The sequence below is a fragment of the Rutilus rutilus genome (genome assembly GCF_951802725.1).
Source record: "Rutilus rutilus genome assembly, chromosome: 7".
Lineage (NCBI taxonomy): Eukaryota > Metazoa > Chordata > Actinopteri > Cypriniformes > Leuciscidae > Rutilus > Rutilus rutilus.
Genome location: NC_140221.1, coordinates 13,044,898 through 13,065,513, shown reverse-complemented (window position 1 = coordinate 13,065,513; position 20,616 = coordinate 13,044,898).

The window sequence follows — 20,616 nt, the reverse complement described above, 5'->3', positions numbered from 1 at the left end:
ATGCGAAAAGTGCATAACCTATATGTTATTCTTCAGTGCACAACGTTAGATCGTTAGTGCAATGCAATGCAACAACACACATACCATCTCTTTAATGAACATGGGAATGGTTAAGTTCTAGTGTGCAATGCAATGCAAAAAGTGCATAACATATATGTTATTCTTCAGTGCACAGTTAGATCGTTAGTGCAATGCAATGCAATGCAATGCAATGCAATGCAATGCAGTACAAGGCATTGCAAATCAATGCAATGCAATGCAATGCAACAACACACGTTATGTCTTTAATCAACATGGGAATGAGGTAGTTCTGGTGTGCAATTCAATGAAATGCAAAAAGTGCATAACCTATATGTTATTCTTGAGTGCACAACGTTACATCGCTAGTGCAATGCAATGCAATGCAATGCACCAACAAACGTTATCTCTTTAATGAACATGGGAATGATTTAGGTCTGGTGTGCAATGAAATGCAAAAAGTGCATAACCTATATGTTATTCTTTCGTGCACAAAGTTAGATCGTTAGTGCAATGCAATGCAAAGCAATGCAAAGCAATGCAATGCAATGCAATGCAATGCAATGCAATGCAATGCAATGCAATGCAACAACACACATATCATCTCTATAATGAACTTGGGAATGATTTTGTTCTGGTGTGCAGTGCAATGCGAAAAGAGCATAACCTATATGTTATTCTTCAGTGCACAACGTTAGATCGTTAGTGCAATGCAATGCAATGCAGTGCAAAGCAATGCAATGCAATGCAATGCAATGCAATGCAATGCAATGCAATGCAAAGCAATGCAAAGCAATGCAAAGCAATGCAAAGCAATGCAAAGCAATGCAATGCAATGCAATGCAATGCAATGCAATGCAATGCAATGCAATGCAATGCAAAAACAAACGTTATGTCTTTAATGAACATGGGAATGATTTAGTTCTGGTGTGCAATGCAATGCAATACGTGCATAACCTATATGTTATTCTTCAGTGCACAACGTTAGATCGTTAGTGCAATGCAATGCAGTGCAAAGCAATGCAAATAAATGCAATGCAATGCAATGCAATGCAATGCAATGCAACAACACACGTTATGTTTTTAATCAACATGGGAATGAGGTAGTTCTGGTGTGCAATGCAATGCAAAAAGTGCATAACATATGTTATTCTTCAGTGCACAACGTTAGATCGTTAGTGCAATGCAAAGCAATGCAGAGCAATGCAGAGCAATGCAAAGCAATGCAGAGCAATATAGTGCAATACAATGCAATGAAAAACACTCGTTATGTCTTTAATCAACATGGGAATGAGGTAGTTCTGGTGTGCAATGCAATGCGAAAAGTGCATAACCTATATGTTATTCTTCAGTGCACAACGTTAGATTGTTAGTGCAATGCAATGCAATGCAGTGCAAAGCAATGCAAATAAATGCAATGCAATGCAATACAACAACACACGTTATGTTTTTAATCAACATGGGAAGGAGGTAGTTCTGGTGTGCAATGCAATGCAAAAAGTGCATAACATATGTTATTCTTCAGTGCACAACGTTAGATCGTTAGTGCAATGCAATGCAGTGCAAAGCAATGCAAAGCAGTGCAATTCAATGTAATGCAATGCAATACATTGCATTGCAATACATAGCAATGCAATGCAATGCAATACAATGCAATACAGCAACACACGTTATGTCTTTAATTTACATGGGAATGATTTAGTTCTGGTGTGCAATGCAATGCAATACGTGCACAACGTTAGATCGTTAGTGCAAAGCAATGCAAAGCAATGCAAAGCAATGCAAAGCAATGCAAAGCAATGCAAAGCAATGCAATGCAATACAATGCAATGCAACAACACACGTTATGTCTTTAATGAACATTGGAATGATTTAGTTCTGGTATGCAATGCAATGCAATGCAAAAAGTGCATGACCTATATGTTATTCTTCAGTGCACAACGTTAGATCGTTAGTGCAATGCAATGCAATGCAGTGCAAAGCAATGCAGTGCAAAGCAATGCAAATCAATGCAATGCAATACAATGCAATGCAACAACACGTGTTATCTCTTTTATGAACATGGGAATGATTTAGTTCTGGTGTGCAATGCAATGCAGTGCAAAAAGTGCATACCTATATGTTATTCTTCAGTGCACAACGTTAGATCGTTAGTGCAATGCAATGTAATGCAACAACAAACGTTATGTCTTTAATCAACATGGGAATGAGGTAGTTCAGTTGTACAATGCAATGCAAAAAGTGCATAACCTGTATGTTATTCTTCAGTGCACAACGTTAGATCGTTAGTGCAATGCAATGCAATGCATCAACACACATATCAACACACATATCATCTCTATAATGAACATGGGAATGATTTAGTTCTGGTGTGCAATGCAAAGCGAAATATGCATAACCTATAAGTTTTTCTTCAGTGCACAACGTTAGATCGTTTGTGCAATGCAATTGCAACAACACATATGTTATCTCTTTAATGAACATGGGAATGAGTTAGTTCTGGTGTGCAATGCAATGCAATGCAAGAAGTGCATTGCCTTTGTTATTCTTCAATGCACAACGTCAGATCGTGTGTGCAATGCAATGCAATGCAACAACACACGTTATCTTTGTAATGAACATGGGATCGAGTAGTTCTGTTGTGCAATGCAATGCAAGTAGTGCACAGACTATATGTTATTCTTCAATGCACAACGTTAGACAGTTTGTGCAAAGCAACAACACATATGTTATCTCTCTAATGAACATGGCATTGAGTTAGTTTTGGTGTGCAATGCAATGCAATGCACGAAGTGCATAACCTATGTTTCTTTAATGATGCTCAACGTTAGATCGTTTGTGCAAAGCACATAATGTTATAAGAATGAGCTATAGATAGGTACGCTTTTGACCTGCTGAACATATTTCTGGCCAAAGAGTCCTTAAAGATGTTCTATCATCCTGACAAAGGTCCAAATCTGAAACTGAATTTTTTTCTGTCCAAGGAGTACTCGAAACTTGACCTTACCATTTATACTCGTTGACTTTTTCTGATGTTACGTCAGCCATAAAGAAGTCCATATTTGACCCAAGGAACATATTTTTGGCCAAAGAGTCCTCGATCTTGGGCTTTCTATTCATATAGTCCAACTCCTTCTGATGCGTCATAAGCCATATAGATGTCCATATCTGACCTTTTGAAATTATTTCTGGTCAAAGTGTCCTCAAAATTTTTCAAACTATATAAAGTTATAGTCTCCTTCTGATGATAAATCAGCTATACAGAGGTCCCCTTTTGACCTACTGAAAATATTTCTGGCCAAAGAGTCCTAAAAGATTAACACTATACATTCAGACTGATATCTTCGGATGTTATATCATCCTGACAAAAGTCCATATTTGACCTACCGAATTATTTTCTGGCCATGGAGTGAGTACTCGAAACTTGATCTTTCCATATATACTTGTTGACTCTTTCTGATGTTACGTCAGACATACAGAATTCCATATTTGACCCAAGGAACATATTTCTGGCCAAAGAGACCTCTATCTTGGGCTTTCTATACATACTCATAGACTCCTTCTGATGCTTCATAAGCCATATAGATATCCATATCTATCCTTTTGAACTTATTTCTTGTCAAAGTGTCCTAAAAAAAATTCAAACTATATAAAGTTATAGACTCCTTTTGATGATAAATCAGCTATACAGAGGGCCCCTTTTGACCTCCTGAACATATTTCTGACCAAAGAGTCCTTGATCTATGGGCTTTCTATACATACTCATAGACTCCTTCTGATGCTTCATAAGCCATATAGATGTCCATATCTGACCTTTTGAACTTACTTGTGGTCAAATTGTCCTAACATTTTTTCAAACTATAGAAAGTTATAGACTCCTTTTGATGATAAATCAGCTATACAGAGGGCCCCTTTTGACCTACTGAACATATTTCTGGCCAAATAGTCCTCGATCTTGGGCTTTCTATACATACTCATAGACTCCTTCTGGTGCTTCATAAGCCATATAGATGTCCATATCTGACATTTTGAACTTATTTGTGGTCAAAGTGTCCTCAAAATATTTCAAACAATAGAAAGTTATAGACTCCTTTTGATGATAAATCAGCTATACAGAGGTCAACTTTTGACCTCCTAAACATATTTCTGGCCAAACAGTCCTTGATCTTGGGGCTTTCTATACATACTCATAGATTCCTTCTGATGCTTCATAAGCCATATAGATGTCCATATCTGACCTTTTGAACTTATTTGTGGTCAAAGTGTCCAAAAAAAAATTAAAACTATATAAAGTTATAGACTCCTTTTGATGATAAGTCAGCTATACAGAGGTCCCCTTTTGACCTCCTTAACATATTTCTGGCCAAAGAGTCCTCGATCTTGGGCTTTCTATACATACTCATAGACTCCTTCTGGTGCTTCATAAGATATAGATTTCCATATCTGACCTTTTGAACTTATTTGTGGTCAAAGTGTCCTCAACATTTTTCAAACAATAGAAAGTTATAGACTCCTTTTGATGATAAATCAGCTATACAGAGGTCAACTTTTGACCTCCTAAACATATTTCTGGCCAAACAGTCCTTGATCTTGGGCTTTCTATACATACTCATAGACTCCTTCTGATGCCTCATAAGCCATGTAGATGTCCATATCTGACCTTTTGAACTTATTTGTGGTCAAAGTGTCCTCAAAATTTTTCAAACTATAGAAATTTATAGACTCCTTTTGATGATAAATCAGCTATACAGAGGTCCCCTTTTGACCTCTTGAACATATTTCTGGCCAAAGAGTCCTCGATCTTGGGCTTTCTATACATACTCATAGACTCCTTCTGATGCTTCATAAGCCATATAGATGTCCATATCTGACCTTTTTAACTTATTTGTGGTCAAAGTGTCCTAACATTTTTTCAAACTATAGAAAGTTATAGACTCCTTTTGATGATAAATCAGCTATACAGAGGGCCCCTTCTGACCTACTGAACATATTTCTGTCCAAAGAGTCCTTGATCTTGGGCTTTCTATACATACTCATAGACTCCTTCTGATGCTTCATGAGCCATATAGATTTTTCATATCTGACCTTTTGAACTTATTTGTGGTCAAAGTGTCCTAAAAAAAATTCAAACTATGTAAGTTATAGAATCCTTTTGATGATAAATCAGCTATACAGAGGTCCCATTTTGACCTCCTGAACATTTCTGGCCAAAGAGTCCTCGATCTTGGGCTTTCTATACATATAGACTCCTTCTGATGCTTCATGAGCCATATAGATTTTTCATATCTGACCTTTTGAACTTATTTGTGGTCAAAGTGTCCTCAAAATTTTTCAAACTATAGAAATTTATAGACTCCTTTTGATGATAAATCAGCTATACAGAGGTCCCCTTTTGACCTCCTGAACATATTTCTGGCCAAAGAGTCCTCGATCTTGGGCTTTCTATACATACTCATAGACTCCTTCTGGTGCTTCATAAGCCATATAGATTTCCATATCTGACATTTTGAACTTATTTGTGGTCAAAGTGTCCTAAAAAAACTTCAAACTATATAAAGTTATAGACTCCTTTTGATGATAAGTCAGCTATACAGAGGTCCCCTTTTGACCTCCTGAACATATTTCTGGCCAAAGAGTCCTTGATCTTGGGCTTTCTATACATACTCATAGACTCCTTCTGATGCTTCATAAGCCATATAGATGTCCATATCTGACCTTTTGAACTTATTTGTGGTCAAAGTGTCCTAAAAAAACTTCAAACTATATAAAGTTATAGACTCCTTTTGATGATAAGTCAGCTATACAGAGGTCCCCTTTTGACCTCCTGAACATATTTCTGGCCAAAGAGTCCTTGATCTTGGGCTTTCTATACATACTCATAGACTCCTTCTGATGCTTCATAAGCCATATAGATGTCCATATCTGACCTTTTGAACTTATTTGTGGTCAAAGTGTCCAAAAAAAATTTAAAACTATATAAAGTTATAGACTCCTTTTGATGATAAGTCAGCTATACAGAGGTCCCCTTTTGACCTCCTGAACATATTTCTGGCCAAAGAGTCCTCGATCTTGGGCTTTCTATACATACTCATAGACTCCTTCTGGTGCTTCATAAGATATAGATTTCCATATCTGACCTTTTGAACTTATTTGTGGTCAAAGTGTCCTCAACATTTTTCAAACAATAGACTCCTTATATGATAAATATAAATTATAGACTTCTTTTGATGATAAATCAGCTATACAGAGGTCAACTTTTGACCTCCTAAACATATTTCTGGCCAAACAGTCCTTGATCTTGGGCTTTCTATACATACTCATAGACTCCTTCTGATGCTTCATAAGCCATATAGATATCCATATCTATCCTTTTGAACTTATTTCTTGTCAAAGTGTCCTAAAAAAAATTCAAACTATATAAAGTTATAGACTCCTTTTGATGATAAATCAGCTATACAGAGGGCCCCTTTTGACCTCCTGAACATATTTCTGACCAAAGAGTCCTTGATCTATGGGCTTTCTATACATACTCATAGACTCCTTCTGATGCTTCATAAGCCATATAGATGTCCATATCTGACCTTTTGAACTTACTTGTGGTCAAATTGTCCTAACATTTTTTCAAACTATAGAAAGTTATAGACTCCTTTTGATGATAAATCAGCTATACAGAGGGCCCCTTTTGACCTACTGAACATATTTCTGGCCAAATAGTCCTCGATCTTGGGCTTTCTATACATACTCATAGACTCCTTCTGGTGCTTCATAAGCCATATAGATGTCCATATCTGACATTTTGAACTTATTTGTGGTCAAAGTGTCCTCAAAATATTTCAAACAATAGAAAGTTATAGACTCCTTTTGATGATAAATCAGCTATACAGAGGTCAACTTTTGACCTCCTAAACATATTTCTGGCCAAACAGTCCTTGATCTTGGGGCTTTCTATACATACTCATAGATTCCTTCTGATGCTTCATAAGCCATATAGATGTCCATATCTGACCTTTTGAACTTATTTGTGGTCAAAGTGTCCAAAAAAAAATTAAAACTATATAAAGTTATAGACTCCTTTTGATGATAAGTCAGCTATACAGAGGTCCCCTTTTGACCTCCTGAACATATTTCTGGCCAAAGAGTCCTCGATCTTGGGCTTTCTATACATACTCATAGACTCCTTCTGGTGCTTCATAAGATATAGATTTCCATATCTGACCTTTTGAACTTATTTGTGGTCAAAGTGTCCTCAACATTTTTCAAACAATAGAAAGTTATAGACTCCTTTTGATGATAAATCAGCTATACAGAGGTCAACTTTTGACCTCCTAAACATATTTCTGGCCAAACAGTCCTTGATCTTGGGCTTTCTATACATACTCATAGACTCCTTCTGATGCCTCATAAGCCATGTAGATGTCCATATCTGACCTTTTGAACTTATTTGTGGTCAAAGTGTCCTCAAAATTTTTCAAACTATAGAAATTTATAGACTCCTTTTGATGATAAATCAGCTATACAGAGGTCCCCTTTTGACCTCTTGAACATATTTCTGGCCAAAGAGTCCTCGATCTTGGGCTTTCTATACATACTCATAGACTCCTTCTGATGCTTCATAAGCCATATAGATGTCCATATCTGACCTTTTTAACTTATTTGTGGTCAAAGTGTCCTAACATTTTTTCAAACTATAGAAAGTTATAGACTCCTTTTGATGATAAATCAGCTATACAGAGGGCCCCTTCTGACCTACTGAACATATTTCTGTCCAAAGAGTCCTTGATCTTGGGCTTTCTATACATACTCATAGACTCCTTCTGATGCTTCATGAGCCATATAGATTTTTCATATCTGACCTTTTGAACTTATTTGTGGTCAAAGTGTCCTAAAAAAAATTCAAACTATGTAAGTTATAGAATCCTTTTGATGATAAATCAGCTATAGAGAGGTCCCATTTTGACCTCCTGAACATATTTCTGGCCAAAGAGTCCTCGATCTTGGGCTTTCTATACATATAGACTCCTTCTGATGCTTCATGAGCCATATAGATTTTTCATATCTGACCTTTTGAACTTATTTGTGGTCAAAGATGTCCTCAAAATATTTCAAACTATAGAAAGTTATAGACTCCTTTTGATGATAAATCAGCTATACAGAGGTCCCCTTTTGACCTCCTGAACATATTTCTGACCAAAGAGTCCTCGATCTTGGGCTTTCTATACATACTCATAGACTCCTTCTGGTGCTTCATAAGCCATATAGATTTCCATATCTGACATTTTGAACTTATTTGTGGTCAAAGTGTCCTAAAAAAACTTCAAACTATATAAAGTTATAGACTCCTTTTGATGATAAGTCAGCTATACAGAGGTCCCCTTTTGACCTCCTGAACATATTTCTGGCCAAAGAGTCCTTGATCTTGGGCTTTCTATACATACTCATAGACTCCTTCTGATGCTTCATAAGCCATATAGATGTCCATATCTGACCTTTTGAACTTATTTGTGGTCAAAGTGTCCAAAAAAAAATTAAAACTATATAAAGTTATAGACTCCTTTTGATGATAAGTCAGCTATACAGAGGTCCCCTTTTGACCTCCTGAACATATTTCTGGCCAAAGAGTCCTCGATCTTGGGCTTTCTATACATACTCATAGACTCCTTCTGGTGCTTCATAAGATATAGATTTCCATATCTGACCTTTTGAACTTATTTGTGGTCAAAGTGTCCTCAACATTTTTCAAACAATAGACTCCTTATATGATAAATATAAGTTATAGACTTCTTTTGATGATAAATCAGCTATACAGAGGTCAACTTTTGACCTCCTAAACATATTTCTGGCCAAACAGTCCTTGATCTTGGGCTTTCTATACATACTCATAGACTCCTTCTGATGCCTCATAAGCCATGTAGATGTCCATATCTGACCTTTTGAACTTATTTGTGGTCAAAGTGTCCTCAAAATTTTTCAAACTATAGAAATTTATAGACTCCTTTTGATGATAAATCAGCTATACAGAGGTCCCCTTTTGACCTCTTGAACATATTTCTGGCCAAAGAGTCCTCGATCTTGGGCTTTCTGTAGATACTCATAGACTCCTTCTGATGCTTCATAAGCCATATAGATGTCCATATCTGACCTTTTTAACTTATTTGTGGTCAAAGTGTCCTAACATTTTTTCAAACTATAGAAAGTTATAGACTCCTTTTGATGATAAATCAGCTATACAGAGGGCCCCTTTTGACCTCTTGAACATATTTCTGTCCAAAGAGTCCTTGATCTTGGGCTTTCTATACATACTCATAGACTCCTTCTGATGCTTCATAAGCCATATAGATTTTTCATATCTGACCTTTTGAACTTATTTGTGGTCAAAGTGTCCTAAAAAAAAATCAAACTATGTAAGTTATAGACTCCTTTTGATGATAAGTCAGCTATACAGAGGTCCCCTTTTGACCTCCTGAACATATTTCTGGCCAAAGAGTCCTTGATCTTGGGCTTTCTATACATACTCATAGACTCCTTCTGATGCTTCATAAGCCATATAGATGTCCATATCTGACCTTTTGAACTTATTTGTGGTCAAAGTGTCCAAAAAAAATTTAAAACTATATAAAGTTATAGACTCCTTTTGATGATAAGTCAGCTATACAGGGGTCCCCTTTTGACCTCCTGAACATATTTCTGGCCAAAGAGTCCTCGATCTTGGGCTTTCTATACATACTCATAGACTCCTTCTGGTGCTTCATAAGATATAGATTTCCATATCTGACCTTTTGAACTTATTTGTGGTCAAAGTGTCCTCAACATTTTTCAAACAATAGAAAGTTATAGACTCCTTTTGATGATAAATCAGCTATACAGAGGTCAACTTTTGACCTCCTAAACATATTTCTGGCCAAACAGTCCTTGATCTTGGGCTTTCTATACATACTCATAGACTCCTTCTGATGCCTCATAAGCCATATAGATGTCCATATCTGACCTTTTGAACTTATTTGTGGTCAAAGTGTCCAAAAAAAAATTAAAACTATATAAAGTTATAGACTCCTTTTGATGATAAGTCAGCTATACAGAGGTCCCCTTTTGACCTCCTTAACATATTTCTGGCCAAAGAGTCCTCGATCTTGGGCTTTCTATACATACTCATAGACTCCTTCTGGTGCTTCATAAGATATAGATTTCCATATCTGACCTTTTGAACTTATTTGTGGTCAAAGTGTCCTCAACATTTTTCAAACAATAGAAAGTTATAGACTCCTTTTGATGATAAATCAGCTATACAGAGGTCAACTTTTGACCTCCTAAACATATTTCTGGCCAAACAGTCCTTGATCTTGGGCTTTCTATACATACTCATAGACTCCTTCTGATGCCTCATAAGCCATGTAGATGTCCATATCTGACCTTTTGAACTTATTTGTGGTCAAAGTGTCCTCAAAATTTTTCAAACTATAGAAATTTATAGACTCCTTTTGATGATAAATCAGCTATACAGAGGTCCCCTTTTGACCTCTTGAACATATTTCTGGCCAAAGAGTCCTCGATCTTGGGCTTTCTATACATACTCATAGACTCCTTCTGATGCTTCATAAGCCATATAGATGTCCATATCTGACCTTTTTAACTTATTTGTGGTCAAAGTGTCCTAACATTTTTTCAAACTATAGAAAGTTATAGACTCCTTTTGATGATAAATCAGCTATACAGAGGGCCCCTTCTGACCTACTGAACATATTTCTGTCCAAAGAGTCCTTGATCTTGGGCTTTCTATACATACTCATAGACTCCTTCTGATGCTTCATGAGCCATATAGATTTTTCATATCTGACCTTTTGAACTTATTTGTGGTCAAAGTGTCCTAAAAAAAATTCAAACTATGTAAGTTATAGAATCCTTTTGATGATAAATCAGCTATACAGAGGTCCCATTTTGACCTCCTGAACATTTCTGGCCAAAGAGTCCTCGATCTTGGGCTTTCTATACATATAGACTCCTTCTGATGCTTCATGAGCCATATAGATTTTTCATATCTGACCTTTTGAACTTATTTGTGGTCAAAGTGTCCTCAAAATTTTTCAAACTATAGAAATTTATAGACTCCTTTTGATGATAAATCAGCTATACAGAGGTCCCCTTTTGACCTCCTGAACATATTTCTGGCCAAAGAGTCCTCGATCTTGGGCTTTCTATACATACTCATAGACTCCTTCTGGTGCTTCATAAGCCATATAGATTTCCATATCTGACATTTTGAACTTATTTGTGGTCAAAGTGTCCTAAAAAAACTTCAAACTATATAAAGTTATAGACTCCTTTTGATGATAAGTCAGCTATACAGAGGTCCCCTTTTGACCTCCTGAACATATTTCTGGCCAAAGAGTCCTTGATCTTGGGCTTTCTATACATACTCATAGACTCCTTCTGATGCTTCATAAGCCATATAGATGTCCATATCTGACCTTTTGAACTTATTTGTGGTCAAAGTGTCCTAAAAAAACTTCAAACTATATAAAGTTATAGACTCCTTTTGATGATAAGTCAGCTATACAGAGGTCCCCTTTTGACCTCCTGAACATATTTCTGGCCAAAGAGTCCTTGATCTTGGGCTTTCTATACATACTCATAGACTCCTTCTGATGCTTCATAAGCCATATAGATGTCCATATCTGACCTTTTGAACTTATTTGTGGTCAAAGTGTCCAAAAAAAATTTAAAACTATATAAAGTTATAGACTCCTTTTGATGATAAGTCAGCTATACAGAGGTCCCCTTTTGACCTCCTGAACATATTTCTGGCCAAAGAGTCCTCGATCTTGGGCTTTCTATACATACTCATAGACTCCTTCTGGTGCTTCATAAGATATAGATTTCCATATCTGACCTTTTGAACTTATTTGTGGTCAAAGTGTCCTCAACATTTTTCAAACAATAGACTCCTTATATGATAAATATAAATTATAGACTTCTTTTGATGATAAATCAGCTATACAGAGGTCAACTTTTGACCTCCTAAACATATTTCTGGCCAAACAGTCCTTGATCTTGGGCTTTCTATACATACTCATAGACTCCTTCTGATGCTTCATAAGCCATATAGATATCCATATCTATCCTTTTGAACTTATTTCTTGTCAAAGTGTCCTAAAAAAAATTCAAACTATATAAAGTTATAGACTCCTTTTGATGATAAATCAGCTATACAGAGGGCCCCTTTTGACCTCCTGAACATATTTCTGACCAAAGAGTCCTTGATCTATGGGCTTTCTATACATACTCATAGACTCCTTCTGATGCTTCATAAGCCATATAGATGTCCATATCTGACCTTTTGAACTTACTTGTGGTCAAATTGTCCTAACATTTTTTCAAACTATAGAAAGTTATAGACTCCTTTTGATGATAAATCAGCTATACAGAGGGCCCCTTTTGACCTACTGAACATATTTCTGGCCAAATAGTCCTCGATCTTGGGCTTTCTATACATACTCATAGACTCCTTCTGGTGCTTCATAAGCCATATAGATGTCCATATCTGACATTTTGAACTTATTTGTGGTCAAAGTGTCCTCAAAATATTTCAAACAATAGAAAGTTATAGACTCCTTTTGATGATAAATCAGCTATACAGAGGTCAACTTTTGACCTCCTAAACATATTTCTGGCCAAACAGTCCTTGATCTTGGGGCTTTCTATACATACTCATAGATTCCTTCTGATGCTTCATAAGCCATATAGATGTCCATATCTGACCTTTTGAACTTATTTGTGGTCAAAGTGTCCAAAAAAAAATTAAAACTATATAAAGTTATAGACTCCTTTTGATGATAAGTCAGCTATACAGAGGTCCCCTTTTGACCTCCTGAACATATTTCTGGCCAAAGAGTCCTCGATCTTGGGCTTTCTATACATACTCATAGACTCCTTCTGGTGCTTCATAAGATATAGATTTCCATATCTGACCTTTTGAACTTATTTGTGGTCAAAGTGTCCTCAACATTTTTCAAACAATAGAAAGTTATAGACTCCTTTTGATGATAAATCAGCTATACAGAGGTCAACTTTTGACCTCCTAAACATATTTCTGGCCAAACAGTCCTTGATCTTGGGCTTTCTATACATACTCATAGACTCCTTCTGATGCCTCATAAGCCATGTAGATGTCCATATCTGACCTTTTGAACTTATTTGTGGTCAAAGTGTCCTCAAAATTTTTCAAACTATAGAAATTTATAGACTCCTTTTGATGATAAATCAGCTATACAGAGGTCCCCTTTTGACCTCTTGAACATATTTCTGGCCAAAGAGTCCTCGATCTTGGGCTTTCTATACATACTCATAGACTCCTTCTGATGCTTCATAAGCCATATAGATGTCCATATCTGACCTTTTTAACTTATTTGTGGTCAAAGTGTCCTAACATTTTTTCAAACTATAGAAAGTTATAGACTCCTTTTGATGATAAATCAGCTATACAGAGGGCCCCTTCTGACCTACTGAACATATTTCTGTCCAAAGAGTCCTTGATCTTGGGCTTTCTATACATACTCATAGACTCCTTCTGATGCTTCATGAGCCATATAGATTTTTCATATCTGACCTTTTGAACTTATTTGTGGTCAAAGTGTCCTAAAAAAAATTCAAACTATGTAAGTTATAGAATCCTTTTGATGATAAATCAGCTATAGAGAGGTCCCATTTTGACCTCCTGAACATATTTCTGGCCAAAGAGTCCTCGATCTTGGGCTTTCTATACATATAGACTCCTTCTGATGCTTCATGAGCCATATAGATTTTTCATATCTGACCTTTTGAACTTATTTGTGGTCAAAGATGTCCTCAAAATATTTCAAACTATAGAAAGTTATAGACTCCTTTTGATGATAAATCAGCTATACAGAGGTCCCCTTTTGACCTCCTGAACATATTTCTGACCAAAGAGTCCTCGATCTTGGGCTTTCTATACATACTCATAGACTCCTTCTGGTGCTTCATAAGCCATATAGATTTCCATATCTGACATTTTGAACTTATTTGTGGTCAAAGTGTCCTAAAAAAACTTCAAACTATATAAAGTTATAGACTCCTTTTGATGATAAGTCAGCTATACAGAGGTCCCCTTTTGACCTCCTGAACATATTTCTGGCCAAAGAGTCCTTGATCTTGGGCTTTCTATACATACTCATAGACTCCTTCTGATGCTTCATAAGCCATATAGATGTCCATATCTGACCTTTTGAACTTATTTGTGGTCAAAGTGTCCAAAAAAAAATTAAAACTATATAAAGTTATAGACTCCTTTTGATGATAAGTCAGCTATACAGAGGTCCCCTTTTGACCTCCTGAACATATTTCTGGCCAAAGAGTCCTCGATCTTGGGCTTTCTATACATACTCATAGACTCCTTCTGGTGCTTCATAAGATATAGATTTCCATATCTGACCTTTTGAACTTATTTGTGGTCAAAGTGTCCTCAACATTTTTCAAACAATAGACTCCTTATATGATAAATATAAGTTATAGACTTCTTTTGATGATAAATCAGCTATACAGAGGTCAACTTTTGACCTCCTAAACATATTTCTGGCCAAACAGTCCTTGATCTTGGGCTTTCTATACATACTCATAGACTCCTTCTGATGCCTCATAAGCCATGTAGATGTCCATATCTGACCTTTTGAACTTATTTGTGGTCAAAGTGTCCTCAAAATTTTTCAAACTATAGAAATTTATAGACTCCTTTTGATGATAAATCAGCTATACAGAGGTCCCCTTTTGACCTCTTGAACATATTTCTGGCCAAAGAGTCCTCGATCTTGGGCTTTCTGTAGATACTCATAGACTCCTTCTGATGCTTCATAAGCCATATAGATGTCCATATCTGACCTTTTTAACTTATTTGTGGTCAAAGTGTCCTAACATTTTTTCAAACTATAGAAAGTTATAGACTCCTTTTGATGATAAATCAGCTATACAGAGGGCCCCTTTTGACCTCTTGAACATATTTCTGTCCAAAGAGTCCTTGATCTTGGGCTTTCTATACATACTCATAGACTCCTTCTGATGCTTCATAAGCCATATAGATTTTTCATATCTGACCTTTTGAACTTATTTGTGGTCAAAGTGTCCTAAAAAAAAATCAAACTATGTAAGTTATAGACTCCTTTTGATGATAAGTCAGCTATACAGAGGTCCCCTTTTGACCTCCTGAACATATTTCTGGCCAAAGAGTCCTTGATCTTGGGCTTTCTATACATACTCATAGACTCCTTCTGATGCTTCATAAGCCATATAGATGTCCATATCTGACCTTTTGAACTTATTTGTGGTCAAAGTGTCCAAAAAAAATTTAAAACTATATAAAGTTATAGACTCCTTTTGATGATAAGTCAGCTATACAGGGGTCCCCTTTTGACCTCCTGAACATATTTCTGGCCAAAGAGTCCTCGATCTTGGGCTTTCTATACATACTCATAGACTCCTTCTGGTGCTTCATAAGATATAGATTTCCATATCTGACCTTTTGAACTTATTTGTGGTCAAAGTGTCCTCAACATTTTTCAAACAATAGAAAGTTATAGACTCCTTTTGATGATAAATCAGCTATACAGAGGTCAACTTTTGACCTCCTAAACATATTTCTGGCCAAACAGTCCTTGATCTTGGGCTTTCTATACATACTCATAGACTCCTTCTGATGCCTCATAAGCCATGTAGATGTCCATATCTGACCTTTTGAACTTATTTGTGGTCAAAGTGTCCTCAAAATTTTTCAAACTATAGAAATTCATAGACTCCTTTTGATGATAAATCAGCTATACAGAGGTCCCCTTTTGACCTCTTGAACATATTTCTGGCCAAAGAGTCCTCGATCTTGGGCTTTCTGTACATACTCATAGACTCCTTCTGTTGCTTCATAAGCCATATAGATGTCCATATCTGACCTTTTGAACTTATTTGTGGTCAAAGTGTCCTAACATTTTTTCAAACTTTAGAAAGTTATAGACTCCTTTTGATGATAAATCAGCTATACAGAGGGCCCCTTCTGACCTACTGAACATATTTCTGTCCAAAGAGTCCTTGATCTTGGGCTTTCTATACATACTCATAGACTCCTTCTGATGCTTCATAAGCCATATAGATTTTTCATATCTGACCTTTTGAACTTATTTGTGGTCAAAGTGTCCTAAAAAAAATTCAAACTATGTAAGTTATAGAATCCTTTTGATGATAAATCAGCTATACAGAGGTCCCATTTTGACCTCCTGAACATATTTCTGGCCAAAGAGTCCTCGATCTTGGGCTTTCTATACATATAGACTCCTTCTGATGCTTCATAAGCCAAATAGATGTCCATATCTGACCTTTTGAACTTATTTGTGGTCAAAGATGTCCTCAAAATATTTCAAACTATAGAAAGTTATAGACTCCTTTTGATGATAAATCAGCAATACAGAGGTCCCCTTTTGACCTCCTGAACATATTTCTGGCCAAAGAGTCCTCGATCTTGGGCTTTCTATACATACTCATAGACTCCTTCTGGTGCTTCAAAAGCCATATAGATTTCAATATCTGACATTTTGAACTTATTTGTGGTCAAAGTGTCCTAAAAAAACTTCAAACTATATAAAGTTATAGACTCCTTTTGATAATAAGTCAGCTATACAGAGGTCCCCTTTTGACCTCCTGAACATATTTCTGGCCAAAGAGTCCTTGATCTTGGGCTTTCTATACATACTCATAGACTCCTTCTGATGCTTCATAAGCCATATAGATGTCCATATCTGACCTTTTGAACTTATTTGTGGTCAAAGTGTCCTAACAATTTTTCAAACTATATAAAGTGATAGACTCCTTTTGATGATAAATCAGCTATACAGAGGTCCCCTTTTGACCTCCAGAACATATTTCTGGCCAAAGAGTCCTCGATCTTGGGCTTTCTATACATACTCATAGACTCCTTCTGATGCTTCATAAGCCATATAGATGTCCATATCTGACCTTTTGAACTTATTTGTGGTCAAAGTGTCCTCAAAAGTTTTCAAACTATAGAAAGTTATAGACTCCTTTTGATGATAAATCAGCTATACAGAGGTCCCCTTTTGACCTCCAGAACATATTTCTGGCCAAAGAGTCCTCGATCTTGGGCTTTCTATACATACTCATAGACTCCTTCTGATGCTTCATAAGCCATATAGATTTCCATATCTGACCTTTTGAACTTATTTGTGGTCAAAGATGTCCTCAAAATTTTTCAAACTATAGAAAGTTATAGACTCCTTCTGATGATAAATCAGCTATACAGAGGTCCCTTTTTGACCTCCTGAACATGTTTCTGGCCAAAGAGTCCTCGATCTTGGGCTTCCTATACATACTCATAGATTCCTTCTGATGCTTCATAAGCCATATAGATGTCCATATCTGACCTTTTGAACTTATTTTTGGTCAAAGTGTCCTAACATTTTTTCAAACTATAGAAAGTTATAGACTCCTTTTGATGATAAATCAGCTATACAGAGGTCCCCTTCTGACCTACTGAACATATTTCTGGCCAAAGAGTCCTTGATCTTGGGCTTTCTATACATACTCATAGACTCCTTCTGGTGCTTCATAAGCCATATAGATGTCCATATCTGACCTTTTGAACTTATTTGTGGTCAAAGTGTCCTCAAAAGTTTTCAAACTATAGAAAGTTAAAGACTCCTTTTGATGATAAATCAGCTATACAGAGATCCCCTTTTGACCTCCAGAACATATTTCTGGCCAAAAGAGTCCTCGATCTTGGGCTTTCTATACATACTCACTCCTTCTGATGCTTCATAAGCCATATAGATTTCCATATCTGACCTTTTGAACTTATTTGTGGTCAAAGTGTCCTAAAAAAATTTCAAACTATGTAAGTTATAGAATCCTTTTGATGATAAATCAGCTATAGAGAGGTCCCATTTTGACCTCCTGAACATATTTCTGGCCAAAGAGTCCTCGACCTTGGGCTTTCTATACATACTCATAGACTCCTTCTGATGCTCTATAAGCCAAATAGATGTCCATATCTGACCTTTTGAACTTATTTGTGGTCAAAGATGTCCTCAAAATTTATCAAACTATAGAAAGTTATAGACTCCTTTTGATGATAAATCAGCTATACAGAGGTCCCCTTTTGACCTCCTGAACATATTTCTGCCCAAATTGTCCTCGATCTTGGGCTTTCTATACATACTCATAGACTCCTTCTGATGCTTCATAAGCCATGTAGATGTCCATATCTGACCTTTTGAACTTATTTGTGGTCAAAGTGTCCTCAACATTTTTCAAACTATAGAAAGTTATAGACTCCTTTTGATGATAAATCAGCTATACAGAGGTCCCCTTTTGACCTCCAGAACATATTTCTGGCCAAAGAGTCCTTGATCTTGGGCTTTCTATACATACTCATAGACTCCTTCTGATGCTTCATAAGCCATATAGATGTCCATATCTGACCTTTTGAACTTATTTTTGGTCAAAGTGTCCTAACATTTTTTCAAACTATATAAAGTGATAGACTCCTTTTGATGATAAATCAGCTATACAGAGGTCCCCTTTTGACCTACTGAACATATTTCTGGCCAAAGAGTCTTCGATCTTGCGTTTTCTATACATACTCATAGACTCCTTCTGATGCTTCATAAGCCATATAGATGTCCATATCTGACCTTTTGAACTTATTTGTGGTCAAAGTGTCCTCAAATTTTTTCAAACTATATAAAGTTATAGTCTCCTTTTGATGATATATCAGCTATACAGAGGGCCCCTTTTGACCTATACTGAACATATTTCTGGCCAAAGAGTCCTAAAAGATTAACACTATACATTCAGACTGATATCTTCGGATGTTATATCATCCTGACAAAAGTCCATATTTGACCTACCGAATTTTTTTCTGACCAAGGAGTGAGTACTCGAAACTTGACCTTTTCATATATACTTGTTGACTCTTTCTGATGTTACGTCAGACATACAGAATTCCATATTTGACACAAGGAACATATTTCTTGCCAAAGAGTCCTCGATCTTGGGCTTTCTATACATACTCATAGACTTCTTCTGATGCTTCATAAGCCATATAGATGTCCATATCTATCCTTTTGAACTTATTTCTGGTAAAAGTGTCCTCAAAATTTTTCAAACTATATAAAGTTATAGACTCCTTCTGATAAAAAAGAGTCCTCAATCTTGAACTTTGCATTCTCACTCCTAGACTCCTTCTGATGGTTCATAAGCCACATATAGAATTCCATATTTGACCTACTGAACTTATTTCTGGTCAAATGGTCCTCAAAGGGTTTCTTATTATGTTAATTCAGCCATACAGAGGTTCCTATTTGAACTACTGAACACATTTTTGGCCAAAGAGTCTTTGAACATTAATTTCTCTGCTTATTGACTTCTCTTAATAATACATTAGCCATACAAAAGTCCATATTTGACCTACTAATATATTTCTAGTCAAAGAGTCCCTGATCTTGACCTTTCTGTACATGCTCATTGACAGCTTCTGATGTTTCATCAGCCTGAAAGATGTCCATACTTGACCCATTGAATATATTTCTGACCATAGAGTCCTCGATCTTGAACTTTCTAAACATACTTGTAGACTGGTTAATTAATTATCTGCTATCCAATGTATTTGAACAGTAGTTCAAATTTTATATTTTGAACATATTTCTAGACATGAGACATGAGACTAATTGCTTTTACAATCCTTCTGATGTTTCATCAGCCATACAGTATAGTTCAAATTTGACCTATTGAACATTTCTATAACCAAAGTGTCCTCGATCTTGATCGTTCTATACATAATCATAGGCTTGTTCTGATGTTTCATCATTGAGACAGAAGTCAGTTATTGACCTACTGAACATATTTCTGGCAAAAGAATCATCAAAGTTTAACTTACTGTTCCTTCTCCTAGACTATTTTTGATTTTACATCCACCATACAGGAGTCCATATTTGACCAAGAGAACATATTTCTGGCCAAAAGAGTCGTCAAAAGGTATGTTTATATGCACTCTCATCGACTTCTTTTGATGTTAAATCAACCATATCGTTAGTCCAAATTTGACCCATTGAACATATAACTGGCCAAAGAGACCTAGAACTTTAATTATCTATACATAATTACTATCTCCTTCTGATTTTTCATCACCCAGGCTATTATCCATATTTGACAATTGAACATATTTCTGGCTGGAAGAGTCCTTGATCTTTCTATACGTACTCATAGACGCTTTCAGATAATACTTCAGCCAAAAAATGATCCATAATTGACTACTAAACTCATTTCTGAGCGATGGGTTTATAATCTTGATTTCTCTATACATTGACTCCTTCTGATGTTACAATAGCAAAACATTATTGTATTGTATTGTATCAATATGACCTATTAAACCTATTTCTGACCAATGAGTCTATGAACATTTTTCAATACATACTCAATGACTCCTGATTTTACAACAGCAATATAGTATTTCAAAATTTGATCAATTGAACATATTTCTGGCCAAAGAGACCTTGATCTTATTCTTTCTATACATACTCCTTCTGATGTTTCATC